Source organism: Euprymna scolopes, chromosome 27 (genome assembly GCF_053919585.1).
Source record: "Euprymna scolopes isolate OS-2025 chromosome 27, ASM5391958v1, whole genome shotgun sequence".
NCBI lineage: Eukaryota > Metazoa > Mollusca > Cephalopoda > Sepiida > Sepiolidae > Euprymna > Euprymna scolopes.
In genome coordinates, this window is record NC_136508.1 from 64,312,678 (window position 1) to 64,324,221 (window position 11,544).

At 39.2% G+C, this 11,544-nt stretch overlaps 1 protein-coding gene across 6 annotated transcripts in view; it reads right to left on the reverse strand.

Annotated features, from left to right (window-relative positions):
- LOC145248871 (acidic mammalian chitinase-like) overlaps positions 1 to 11,544 on the reverse strand; it is a 208,571-nt gene that overhangs the window by 140,187 nt on the left and 56,840 nt on the right. Inside the window, exon 2 of one of the 6 annotated variants that reach the window (XM_080110623.1) lies at positions 10,652 to 10,978. The exons of the other annotated variants lie outside the window; for them this stretch is intronic. The gene's annotated coding sequence lies outside the window, so the exon portion shown is untranslated. The remainder of the gene's footprint in view (positions 1 to 10,651; positions 10,979 to 11,544) is intronic. 6 annotated transcript variants of the gene reach the window in all.

Sequence of the window (11,544 nt, forward strand, 5' to 3'; positions counted from 1 at the left end):
GTAGGGCCTGCATCATAGGTCCTATTTGTTTGCAAGGAATGATTTCCTATGTAGGACCTGCATCATAGATCCTATTTGTTTGCAAGGAATAATTTCCTGTGTTGGGCCTGCTTCACAGGTCCTATTTGTTTGCAAGGAATGATTTCCTATGTAGGACCTGCATCATAGATCCTATTTGTTTGCAAGGAATGATCTCCTATGTAGGGCCTGCATCATAGATCCTATTTGTTTGCAAGGAATGATTTCCTATGTAGGGCCTGCATCATAGATCCTATTTGTTTGCAAGGACTAATTTCCTATGTAGGGCCTGCATCATAGATCCTATTTGTTTGCAAGGAATAATTTCCTATGTAGGACCTGCATCATAGATCCTATTTGTTTGCAAGGAATAATTTCCTATGTAGGGCCTGCATCATAGATCCTATTTGTTTGCAAGGAATAATTTCCGATGTAGGGCCTGCATCATAGATCCTATTTGTTTGCAAGGACTAATTTCCTATGTAGGGCCTGCATCATAGATCCTATTTGTTTGCAAGGACTAATTTCCGATGTAGGGCCTGCATCATAGATCCTATTTGTTTGCAAGGAATAATTTCCGATGAAGGGCCTGCATCATAGATCCTATTTGTTTGCAAAGAATAATTTCCTATGTAGGGCCTGCATCATAGGTCCTATTTGTTTGCAAGGAATTATTTCCTATGTAGGACCTGCATCATGGATCCTATTTGTTTGCAAGGAATGATTTCCTATGTGGGGCCTGCATCATAGATCCTATTTGTTTGCAAGGAATGATTTCCTATGTGGGGCCTGCATCATAGATCCTATTTGTTTGCAAGGAATGATTTCCTATGTGGGGCCTGCATCGTAGATCCTATTTGTTTGTAAGGAATGATTTCCTATGTGGGGCCTGCATCATAGATCCTATTTGTTTGCAAGGAATGATTTCCTATGTAGGACCTGCATCATAGATCCTATTTGTTTGCAAGGAATCATTTCCTATGTAGGACCTGCATCATAGATCCTATTTGTTTGCAAGGAATAATTTCCTAGGTAGGGCCTGCATCATAGGTCCTATTTGTTCACAAGGAATTATTTCCTATGTAGGACCTGCATCATAGATCCTATTTGTTTGCAAGGTATAATTTCCTACGTAGGGCCTGCATCATAGGTCCTATTTGTTTGCAAGGAATGATTTCCTATGTAGGACCTGCATCATAGATCCTATTTGTTTGCAAGGAATAATTTCCTGCGTTGGGCCTGCTTCACAGGTCCTATTTGTTTGCAAGGAATGATTTCCTATGTAGGACCTGCATCATAGATCCTATTTGTTTGCAAGGAATGATCTCCTATGTAGGGCCTGCATCATAGATCCTATTTGTTTGCAAGGAATGATTTCCTATGTAGGGCCTGCATCATAGATCCTATTTGTTTGCAAGGACTAATTTCCTATGTAGGGCCTGCATCATAGATCCTATTTGTTTGCAAGGAATAATTTCCTATGTAGGGCCTGCATCATAGATCCTATTTGTTTGCAAGGAATAATTTCCTATGTAGGGCCTGCATCATAGATCCTATTTGTTTGCAAGGAATAATTTCCGATGTAGGGCCTGCATCATAGATCCTATTTGTTTGCAAGGACTAATTTCCTATGTAGGGCCTGCATCATAGATCCTATTTGTTTGCAAGGACTAATTTCCGATGTAGGGCCTGCATCATAGATCCTATTTGTTTGCAAGGAATAATTTCCGATGAAGGGCCTGCATCATAGATCCTATTTGTTTGCAAAGAATAATTTCCTATGTAGGGCCTGCATCATAGGTCCTATTTGTTTGCAAGGAATTATTTCCTATGTAGGACCTGCATCATGGATCCTATTTGTTTGCAAGGAATGATTTCCTATGTGGGGCCTGCATCATAGATCCTATTTGTTTGCAAGGAATGATTTCCTATGTGGGGCCTGCATCATAGATCCTATTTGTTTGCAAGGAATGATTTCCTATGTGGGGCCTGCATCGTAGATCCTATTTGTTTGTAAGGAATGATTTCCTATGTGGGGCCTGCATCATAGATCCTATTTGTTTGCAAGGAATGATTTGCTATGTAGGACCTGCATCATAGATCCTATTTGTTTGCAAGGAATCATTTCCTATGTAGGACCTGCATCATAGATCCTATTTGTTTGCAAGGAATAATTTCCTAGGTAGGGCCTGCATCATAGGTCCTATTTGTTCACAAGGAATTATTTCCTATGTAGGACCTGCATCATAGATCCTATTTGTTTGCAAGGTATAATTTTCTACGTAGGGCCTGCATCATAGGTCCTATTTGTTTGCAAGGAATGATTTCCTATGTAGGACCTGCATCATAGATCCTATTTGTTTGCAAGGAATGATTTCCTATGTAGGGCCTGAATCATAGATCCTATTTGTTTGCAAGGAATGATTTCCTATGTAGGGCCTGCATCATAGATCCTATTTGTTTGCAAGGAATAAATTCCTATGTGGGGCCTGCATCATAGATCCTATTTGTTTGCAAGGAATGATTTCCTATGAAGGGCCTGCATCATAGGTCCTATTTGTTTGCAAGGAATGATTTCCTATGCAGGGCCTGCATCATAGATCCTATTTGTTGTGAAGGAATGATTTCCTATGTGGGGCCTGCATTATATATCCTATTTGTTTGCAAGGAATGATTTCCTATGTAGTGCCTGCATCATAGATCCTATTTGTTTGCAAGGAACGATTTCCTATGTGGGACCTGCATCATAGATCCTATTTGTTTGCAAAAAATAATTTCCTATGTAGGGCCTGCATCATAGGTCCTATTTGTTTGCAAGGAATTATTTCCTATGTAGGACCTGCATCATAGATCCTATTTGTTTGCAAGGAATGATTTCCTATGTGGGGCCTGCATCATAGATCCTATTTGTTTGCAAGGAATGATTTCCTATTTAGGGCCTGCATTAAAGATCCTATTTGTTTGCAAGGTATCATTTCCTATGTAGGACCTTCATCATAGATCCTATTTGTTTGCAAGGAATTATTTCCTATGTAGGACCTGCATCATAGGTCCTATTTGTTTGCAAGGAATGATTTCCTATGTAGGACCTGCATCATAGATCCTATTTGTTTGCAAGGAATGATTTCCTATGTAGGGCCTGCATCATAGATCCTATTTGTTTGCAAGGAATGATTTCCTATGTAGGGCCTGCATCATAGATCCTATTTGTTTGCAAGGACTAATTTCCTATGTAGGGCCTGCATCATAGATCCTATTTGTTTGCAAGGAATAATTTCCTATGTAGGGCCTGCATCATAGATCCTATTTGTTTGCAAGGAATAATTTCCTATGTAGGGCCTGCATCATAGATCCTATTTGTTTGCAAGGAATAATTTCCTATGTAGGGCCTGCATCATAGATCCTATTTGTTTGCAAGGAATAATTTCCGATGTAGGGCCTGCATCATAGATCCTATTTGTTTGCAAGGAATAATTTCCTATGTAGGGCCTGCATCATAGATCCTATTTGTTTGCAAGGACTAATTTCCGATGTAGGGCCTGCATCATAGATCCTATTTGTTTGCAAGGAATAATTTCCGATGTAGGGCCTGCATCATAGATCCTATTTGTTTGCAAGGAATAATTTCCGATGTAGGGCATGCATCATAGATCCTATTTGTTTGCAAGGAATTATTTCCTATGTTGGGCCTGCATCATAGATCCTATATGTTTGCAAGGAATAATTTCCGATGTAGGGCCTGCATCATAGATCCTATTTGTTTGCAAGGAATAATTTCCTATGTAGGGCCTGCATCATAGATCCTATTTGTTTGCAAGGAATAATTTCCTATGTAGGGCCTGCATCATAGATCCTATTTGTTTGCAAGGACTAATTTCCTATGTAGGGCCTGCATCATAGATCCTATTTGTTTGCAAGGTCTAATTTCCTATGTAGGGCCTGCATCATAGATCCTATTTGGTTGCAAGGAATAATTTCCTATGTAGGGCCTGCATCATAGATCCTATTTGTTTGCAAGGAATGATTTCCGATGTAGGGCCTGCATCATAGATCCTATTTGTTTGCAAGGACTAATTTACTATGTAGGGCCTGCATCATATATCCTATTTGTTTGCAAGGAATGATTTCCTACGTAGGGCCTGCATCACAGATCCTATTTGTTTGCAAGGAATGATTTCCTATGTGGGGCCTGCATCATAGATCCTATTTGTTTGCAAGGAATAATTTCCTATGTGGGGCCTGCATCATAGATCCTATTTGTTTGCAAGGAATAATTTCCTATGTAGGGCCTGCATCATAGGTCCTATTCGTTTGCAAGCAATGATTTCCTATGTAGGACCTGAATCATAGATCCTATTTGTTTGCAAGGAATGATTTCCTATGTGGGGCCTGCATCATAGATCCTATTCGTTTGCAAGGAATGATTTCCTATGTAGGGCCTGCATCATAGATCCTATTTGTTTGCAAGGAATGAGTTCCTATGTAGGGCCTGCATCATAGGTCCTATTTGTTTGCAAGGAATAATTTCTTATGTAGGGCCTCCATCATAGGTCCTATTTGTTTGCAAGGAATGATTTCCTATGTAGGGCCTGCATCATAGGTCCTATTTGTTTGCAAGGAATTATTTCCTATGTAGGACCTGCATCATAGATCCTATTTGTTTGCAAGGAATGATTTCCTATGTGGGGCCTGCATCATAGATCCTATTAGTTTGCAAGGAATGATTTCCTATGTGGGGCCTGCATCATAGATCCTATTTGTTTGCAAGGAATGATTTCCTATGTAGGGCCTGCATCATAGATCCTATTTGTTTGCAAGGAATGATTTCCTATGTAGGGCCTGCATCATAGATCCTATTTGTTTGCAAGGAATGATTTCCTATGTAGGGCCTGCATCATAGATCATATTTGTTTGCAAGGAATGATTTCCCATGTAGGGCCTGCATCATAGATCCTATTTGTTTGCAAGGAATAATTTCCTATGTGGGGCATGCATCATAGATCCTATTTGTTTGCAAGGAATAATTTCCTATGTAGGGCCTGCATCATAGGTCCTATTTGTTTGCAAAGAATGATTTCCTATGTAGGACCTCAATCATTGATCCTATTTGTTTGCAAGGAATGATTTCCTATGTAGGGCCTGCATCATAGATCCTATTTGTTTGCAAGGAATGATTTCCTATGTAGGGCCTGCATCATAGATCCTATTTGTGTTCAAGGAATGAGTTCCTATGTAGGGCCTGCATCATAGGTCCTATTTGTTTGCAATGAATAATTTCCTATGTAGGGCCTCCATGATAGGTCTTATTTGTTTGCAAGGAATGATTTCCTATGTAGGGCCTGCATCATAGATCCTATTTGTTTGCAAGGGATAATTTCCTATGTAGGGCCTGCATTATAGATCCTATTTGTTTGCAAGGTATCATTTCCTATGTAGGGCCTTTATCATAGATCCTATTTGTTTGCAAGGAATGATTTCCTACGTAGGGCCTGCATGATAGGTCCTATTTGTTTGCAAGGAATGATTTACTATGTAGGACCTGAATCATAGATCCTATTTGTTTGCAAGGAATAATTTCCTGCGAAGGGCCTGTATCATAGGTTCTATTTGTTTGCAAGGAATGATTTCCTATGTAGGACCTGCATCATAGATCCTATTTGTTTGCAAGGAATGATTTCCTATGTAGTGCGTGCATCATAGATCCTATTTGTTTGCAAGGAATGATTTCCTATGTAGGGCCTGCATCATAGATCCTATTTGTTTGCAAGGTATAATTTCCTACGTAGGGCCTGCATCATAGGACCTATTTGTTTGCAAGGAATGATTTCCTATGTAGGACCTGCATCATAGATCCTATTTGTTTGCAAGGAATGATTTCCGTTGTAGGGCCTGCATCATAGATCCTATTTGTTTGCAAGGAATGATTTCCTATGTAGGGCCTGCATCATAGATCCTATTTGTTTGCAAGGAACAAACTCCTATGTGGGGCCTGCATCATAGATCCTATTTGTTTGCAAGGAATAAATTCCTATGAAGGGCCTGCATCATAGGTCCTATTTGTTTGCAAGGAATGATTTCCTATGTAGGACCTGAATCATAGATCCTATTTGTTTGCAAGGAATAATTTCCCTTGTGGGGCCTGCATCATAGATCGTATTTGTTTGCAAGGAATGATTTCCTATGTAGGGCCTGCATCATAGATCATATTTGTTTGCAAGGAATGATTTCCTATGTAGGGCCTGCATCATAGATCCTATTTGTTTGCAAGGAATAATTTCCTATGTGGGGCCTGCATCATAGATCCTATTTGTTTTCAAGGAATAATTTCCTATGTACGCCTGCATCATAGGTCCAATTTGTTTGCAAAGAATGATTTCCTATGTAGGACCTGAATCATAGATCCTATTTGTTTGGAAGGAATGATTTCCTATGTGGGGCCTGCATCATAGATCCTATTTTTTTGCAAGGAATGATTTCTTATGTAGGGCCTGCATCATAGATCCTATTTGTGTTCAAGGAATGGGTTCCTATGTAGGGCCTGCATACTTGGTCCTATTTGTTTGCAAGGAATAATTTCCTATGTAGGGCCTTCATCATAGGTCCTATTTGTTTGCAAGGAATGATTTCCTATGTAGGGCCTGCATCATAGGTCCTATTTGTTTGCAAGGAATGATTTCCTATGTAGGGCCTGCATCATAGATCCTATTTGTTTGCAAGGAATAATTTCCTATGTAGGGCCTCCATTATAGATCCTATTTGTTTGCAAGGTATCATTTCCTATGTAGGACCTTCATCATAGATCCTATTTGTTTGCAAGGAATAATTTCCTACGTAGGGCCTGCATGATAGGTCCTATTTGTTTGCAAGGAATGATTTCCTATGTAGGACCTGCATCATAGATCCTATTTGTTTGCAAGGAATAATTTCCTGCGTAGGGCCTGCATCATAGGTCCTATTTGTTTGCAAGGAATGATTGCCTATGTAGGACCTGCATCATAGATCCTATTTGTTTGCAAGGAATGATTTCCTATGTAGGGCGTGCATCATAGATCCTATTTGTTTGCAAGGAATTATTTCCTATGTAGGGCCTGCATCATAGATCCTATTTGTTTGCAAGGTATAATTTCCTATGTAGGGCCTGCATCATAGGTCCTATTTGTTTGCAAGGAATTATTTCCTATGTAGGACCTGCATCATAGATCCTATTTGTTTGCAAGGAATAATTTCCTACGTAGGGCCTGCATCATAGATCCTATTTGTTTGCAAGGAATGATTTCCTATGTAGGGCCTGCATCATAGATCCTATTTGTTTGCAAGGAATAATTTCCTATGTAGGGCCTGCATCATAGATCCTATTTGTTTGCAAGGAATGATTGCCGATGTAGGGCCTGCATCATAGATCCTATTTGTTTGCAAGGACTAATTTACTATGTAGGGCCTGACCATATATCCTATTTGTTTGCAAGGAATGATTTTCTATGTAGAGCCTGCATCATAGATCCTATTTGTTTGCAAGGAATAATTTCCTGCGTAGGGCCTGCATCATAGGTCCTATTTGTTTGCAAGGAATGATTTCCTATGTAGGACCTGCATCATAGATCCTATTTGTTTGCAAGGAATGATTTCCTATGGGATGCCTGCATCATAGATCCTATTTGTTTGCAAGGAATAATTTCCTATGTGGGGCCTGCATAATAGATCCTATTTGTTTGCAAGGAATGAATTCCTATGTAGGGCCTGCATCATAGGACCTATTTGTTTGCAAGGAATGATTTCCTATGTAGATCCTGCATCATAGATCCTATTTGTTTGCAAGGAATGATTTCCGTTGTAGGGCCTGCATCATAGATCCTATTTGTTTGCAAGGAATGATTTCCTATGTTGGGCCTGCATCATAGATCCTATTTGTGTTCAAGGAATGAGTTCCTATGTAGGGCCTGCATCATAGATCCTCTTTGTCTGCAAGGAATAATTTCCTATGTACGGCCTCCATCATAGGTCCTATTTGTTTGCAAGGAATGATTTCCTATGTAGGGCCTGCATCATAGGTCCTATTTGTTTGCAAGGAATTATTTCCTATGTAGGACCTGCATCATAGATCCTATTTGTTTCCAAGGAATTATTTCCTATGTAGGGCCTGCATCATAGGTCCTATTTGTTTGCAAGGAATGATTTCCTATGTAGGGCCTGCATCATAGATCCTATTTGTTTGCAAGGAATGATTTCCTATGTAGGGCCTGCATCATAGATCCTATTTGTTTGCAAGGAATAATTTCCTATGTAGGGCCTGCATTATAGATCCTATTTGTTTACAAGGTATCATTTCCTATGAAGGACCTTCATCATAAATCCTATTTGTTTGCAAGGAATAATTTCCTACGTAGGGCCTGCATGATAGTTCCTATTTGTTGTCAAGGAATGATTTCCTATGTAGGACCTGCATCATAGATCCTATTTGTTTGCAAGGAATAATTTCCTGCGTAGGGCCTGCATCATAGGTCCTATTTGTTTGCAAGGAATGATTGCCTATGTAGGACCTGCATCATAGATCCTATTTGTTTGCAAGGAATTATTTCCTACGTAGGGCCTGCATCATAGGTCCTATTTGTTTGCAAGGAATTATTTCCTATGTAGGACCTGCATCATAGATCCTATTTGTTTGCAAGGAATAATTTCCTATGTGGGGCCTGCATCATAGATCCAATTTGTTTGCAAGGAATAATTTCCTATGTAGGGCCTGCATAATAGGTCCTATTTGTTTGCAAGGAATGATTTCCTATGTAGGACCTGAATCATAGATCCTATTTGTTTGCAAGGAATGATTTCCTATGTGGGGCCTGCATCATAGATCCTATTTGTTTGCAAGGAATGATTTCCTATGTGGGGCCTGCATCATAGGTCCTATTTGTTTGCAAGGAATGATTTCCTATGTAGGGCCTGCATAATAGGTCCTATTTGTTTGCAAGGAATGATTTCCTATGTAGGACCTTCATCATAGATCCTATATGTTTGCAAGGAATGAGTTCCTATGTGGGGCCTGCATCATAGATCCTATTTGTTTGCAAGGAATGATTTCCTATGTAGGGCCTGCATCATAGATCATATTTGTTTGCAAGGAATGATTTCCTATGTGGGGCCTGCGTCCTAGATCCTATTTGTTTGTAAGGAATGATTTCCTTTGTGGGGCCTGCATCATAGATCCTATTTGTTTGCAAGGAATGTTTTCCTATGTAGGACCTGCATCATAGATCCTATTTGTTTGCAAGGAATGATTTCCTATGTAGGACCTGCATCATAGATCCTATTTGTTTGCAAGGAATGATTTCCTATGTGGGGCCTGCATCATAGATCCTATTTGTTTGCAAGGAATGATTTCCTATGTAGGGCCTGCATCATAGATCTTATTTGTTTGCAAGGAATGATTTCCTATGTGGGGCCTGCATCATAGATCCTATTTGTTTGCAAGGAATGATTTCCTATGTAGGGCCTGCATTATAGATCCTATTTGTTTGATAGGAATCATTTCCTATGTAGGGCCTGCATCATAGATCCTATTTGTTTGCAAGGAATGATTTCCTATGTAGGGCCTGCATCATAGATCCTATTTGTTTGCAAAGAATAATTTCCTATGTAGGGCCTGCATCATAGGTCCTATTTGTTTGCAAGGAATGATTTCCTATGTAGGACCTGCATCATAGATCCTATTTGTTTGCAAAGAATGATTTCCTATGTGGGGCCTGCATCATAGATCCTATTTGTTTGCAAGGTATGATTTCCTATGTAGGGCCTGCATCATAGATCCTATTTGTTTGCAAGGAATAATTTCCTATGTAGGGCCTGCATCATAGGTCCTATTTGTTTGCAAGGAATAATTTCCTATGTAGGGCCTGCATCATAGATCCTATTTGTTTGCAAGGTATAATTTCCTATGTAGGGCCTACATCATAGGTCCTATTTGTTTGCAAGGAATAATTTCCTATGTAGGGCCTTCATCATAGGTCCTATTTGTTTGCAAGGAATGATTTCCTATGTAGGGCCTGCATCATAGATCCTGATATTGAGAAAAGTAGCATGAATCCCAAATTACTATTACTACACTACCATCTTATGTTCTTTTATGAGCTCTGTAGTCCCCCTTTGCAAAAATTTCACAAAAAACACTCGACTAGCTACAACCACTATCAACAATTTCCCCCACTCTCTATCTGTGCCTTAATCTAAATGCAGAGGTCATGAACAAAGCTTCTTTCCTAGAACTGCCTGCATGTGGAACACTGTTCCACTGGCTTGCTTTCGTTCTGACTACAATATCCTAGCCTTTAAGTCCACCCCTTAATCCAACTTCTACCCAATCTTCACCATTAAAAATTACTACATTATCTCCTTTCATTCATCAATCCTTATCCTCAAGTGGTCTTCAGGTCTTGATAAGTGGTGACTCCTTTGTAAAAAAAAAAAAATTGTTTCAATTCCCATCATTTTTAAATGCCATAATTCCGAATTTGTCGGGAATTTCATTCTCCTTAGCAGTCGCAATGCTGCAATTCCCAACCTGTGATTAATACAGCCTCTCTTCTGAGAACCTTAGCATTTACGAAACACAACTAACATCCTGCTCAGCAAAACTACTTACCAAAACATATGTGACATTTTGTCGTAACAATAAAACATGTCATTATAAAATTTCTTTATTCTCCTTGAGCTGAGACAAATAAGACCAGCCGCAATGATAAGCCGCTAATTGTTTTAACAATTCAAAATGGGACAGGCGTACAACATTCCTTTTGTTCTATGTCAAGACTTCTTCCCTGGCACATGTTGAGTGATTCCTGAGGGTCCTTACTGAAGCCCTATTTCCTTTATCCGTTTCCTTTCTTTTTTTAATGTCTCTTTAATTTAATTTCAGTGTTTAGTCACAAGAGGGTTTGTGCCAACGTTGTTACAAACAGGAACTAAACGTCTGAAAAAAAAAAAGAAAAAAAGAAAAAATATTTGTAAGTTTAAGGACGCATTCCTATTATCTCTGTTTGGCAACAGATTGGGTAATTACAAATATTTTAAGTGTCAATGATGGTCAAGGTTGGGAGTAACCAATTTATAAATACAATATTAAGCGATGATAAAAATGTGAAGCTAAACATGAAAGAAGCTGATTAACCAGTTTTATTACACACACACACACCCACACACACACACACACACACACATGTATGATAACTACAAAATTCCTACAGCTACAAGAGGGAGAAAGTAGCAACCCTGGTTGAAGTAAGTGTTCTTAATGATGCTGGGCTTAACAGAGCCGACAGAAAGAAGATAACAAAATACCCAGGCCTTATGTACTATAGGAAAAGAAACTGGAATCTTAGAAAAATCTCCACCATTCCAGTAATTATAGGTTGGTTGGTTGTTTTTGTTTTACGGCATATCAACCCTTTTCGGGTTATTTAATGCCGAATCCAAAATTTTTAATAGAATATATTTGTTGTCTTCAAGTCGGTTTCTATTTAAACCATAGTTGGACCC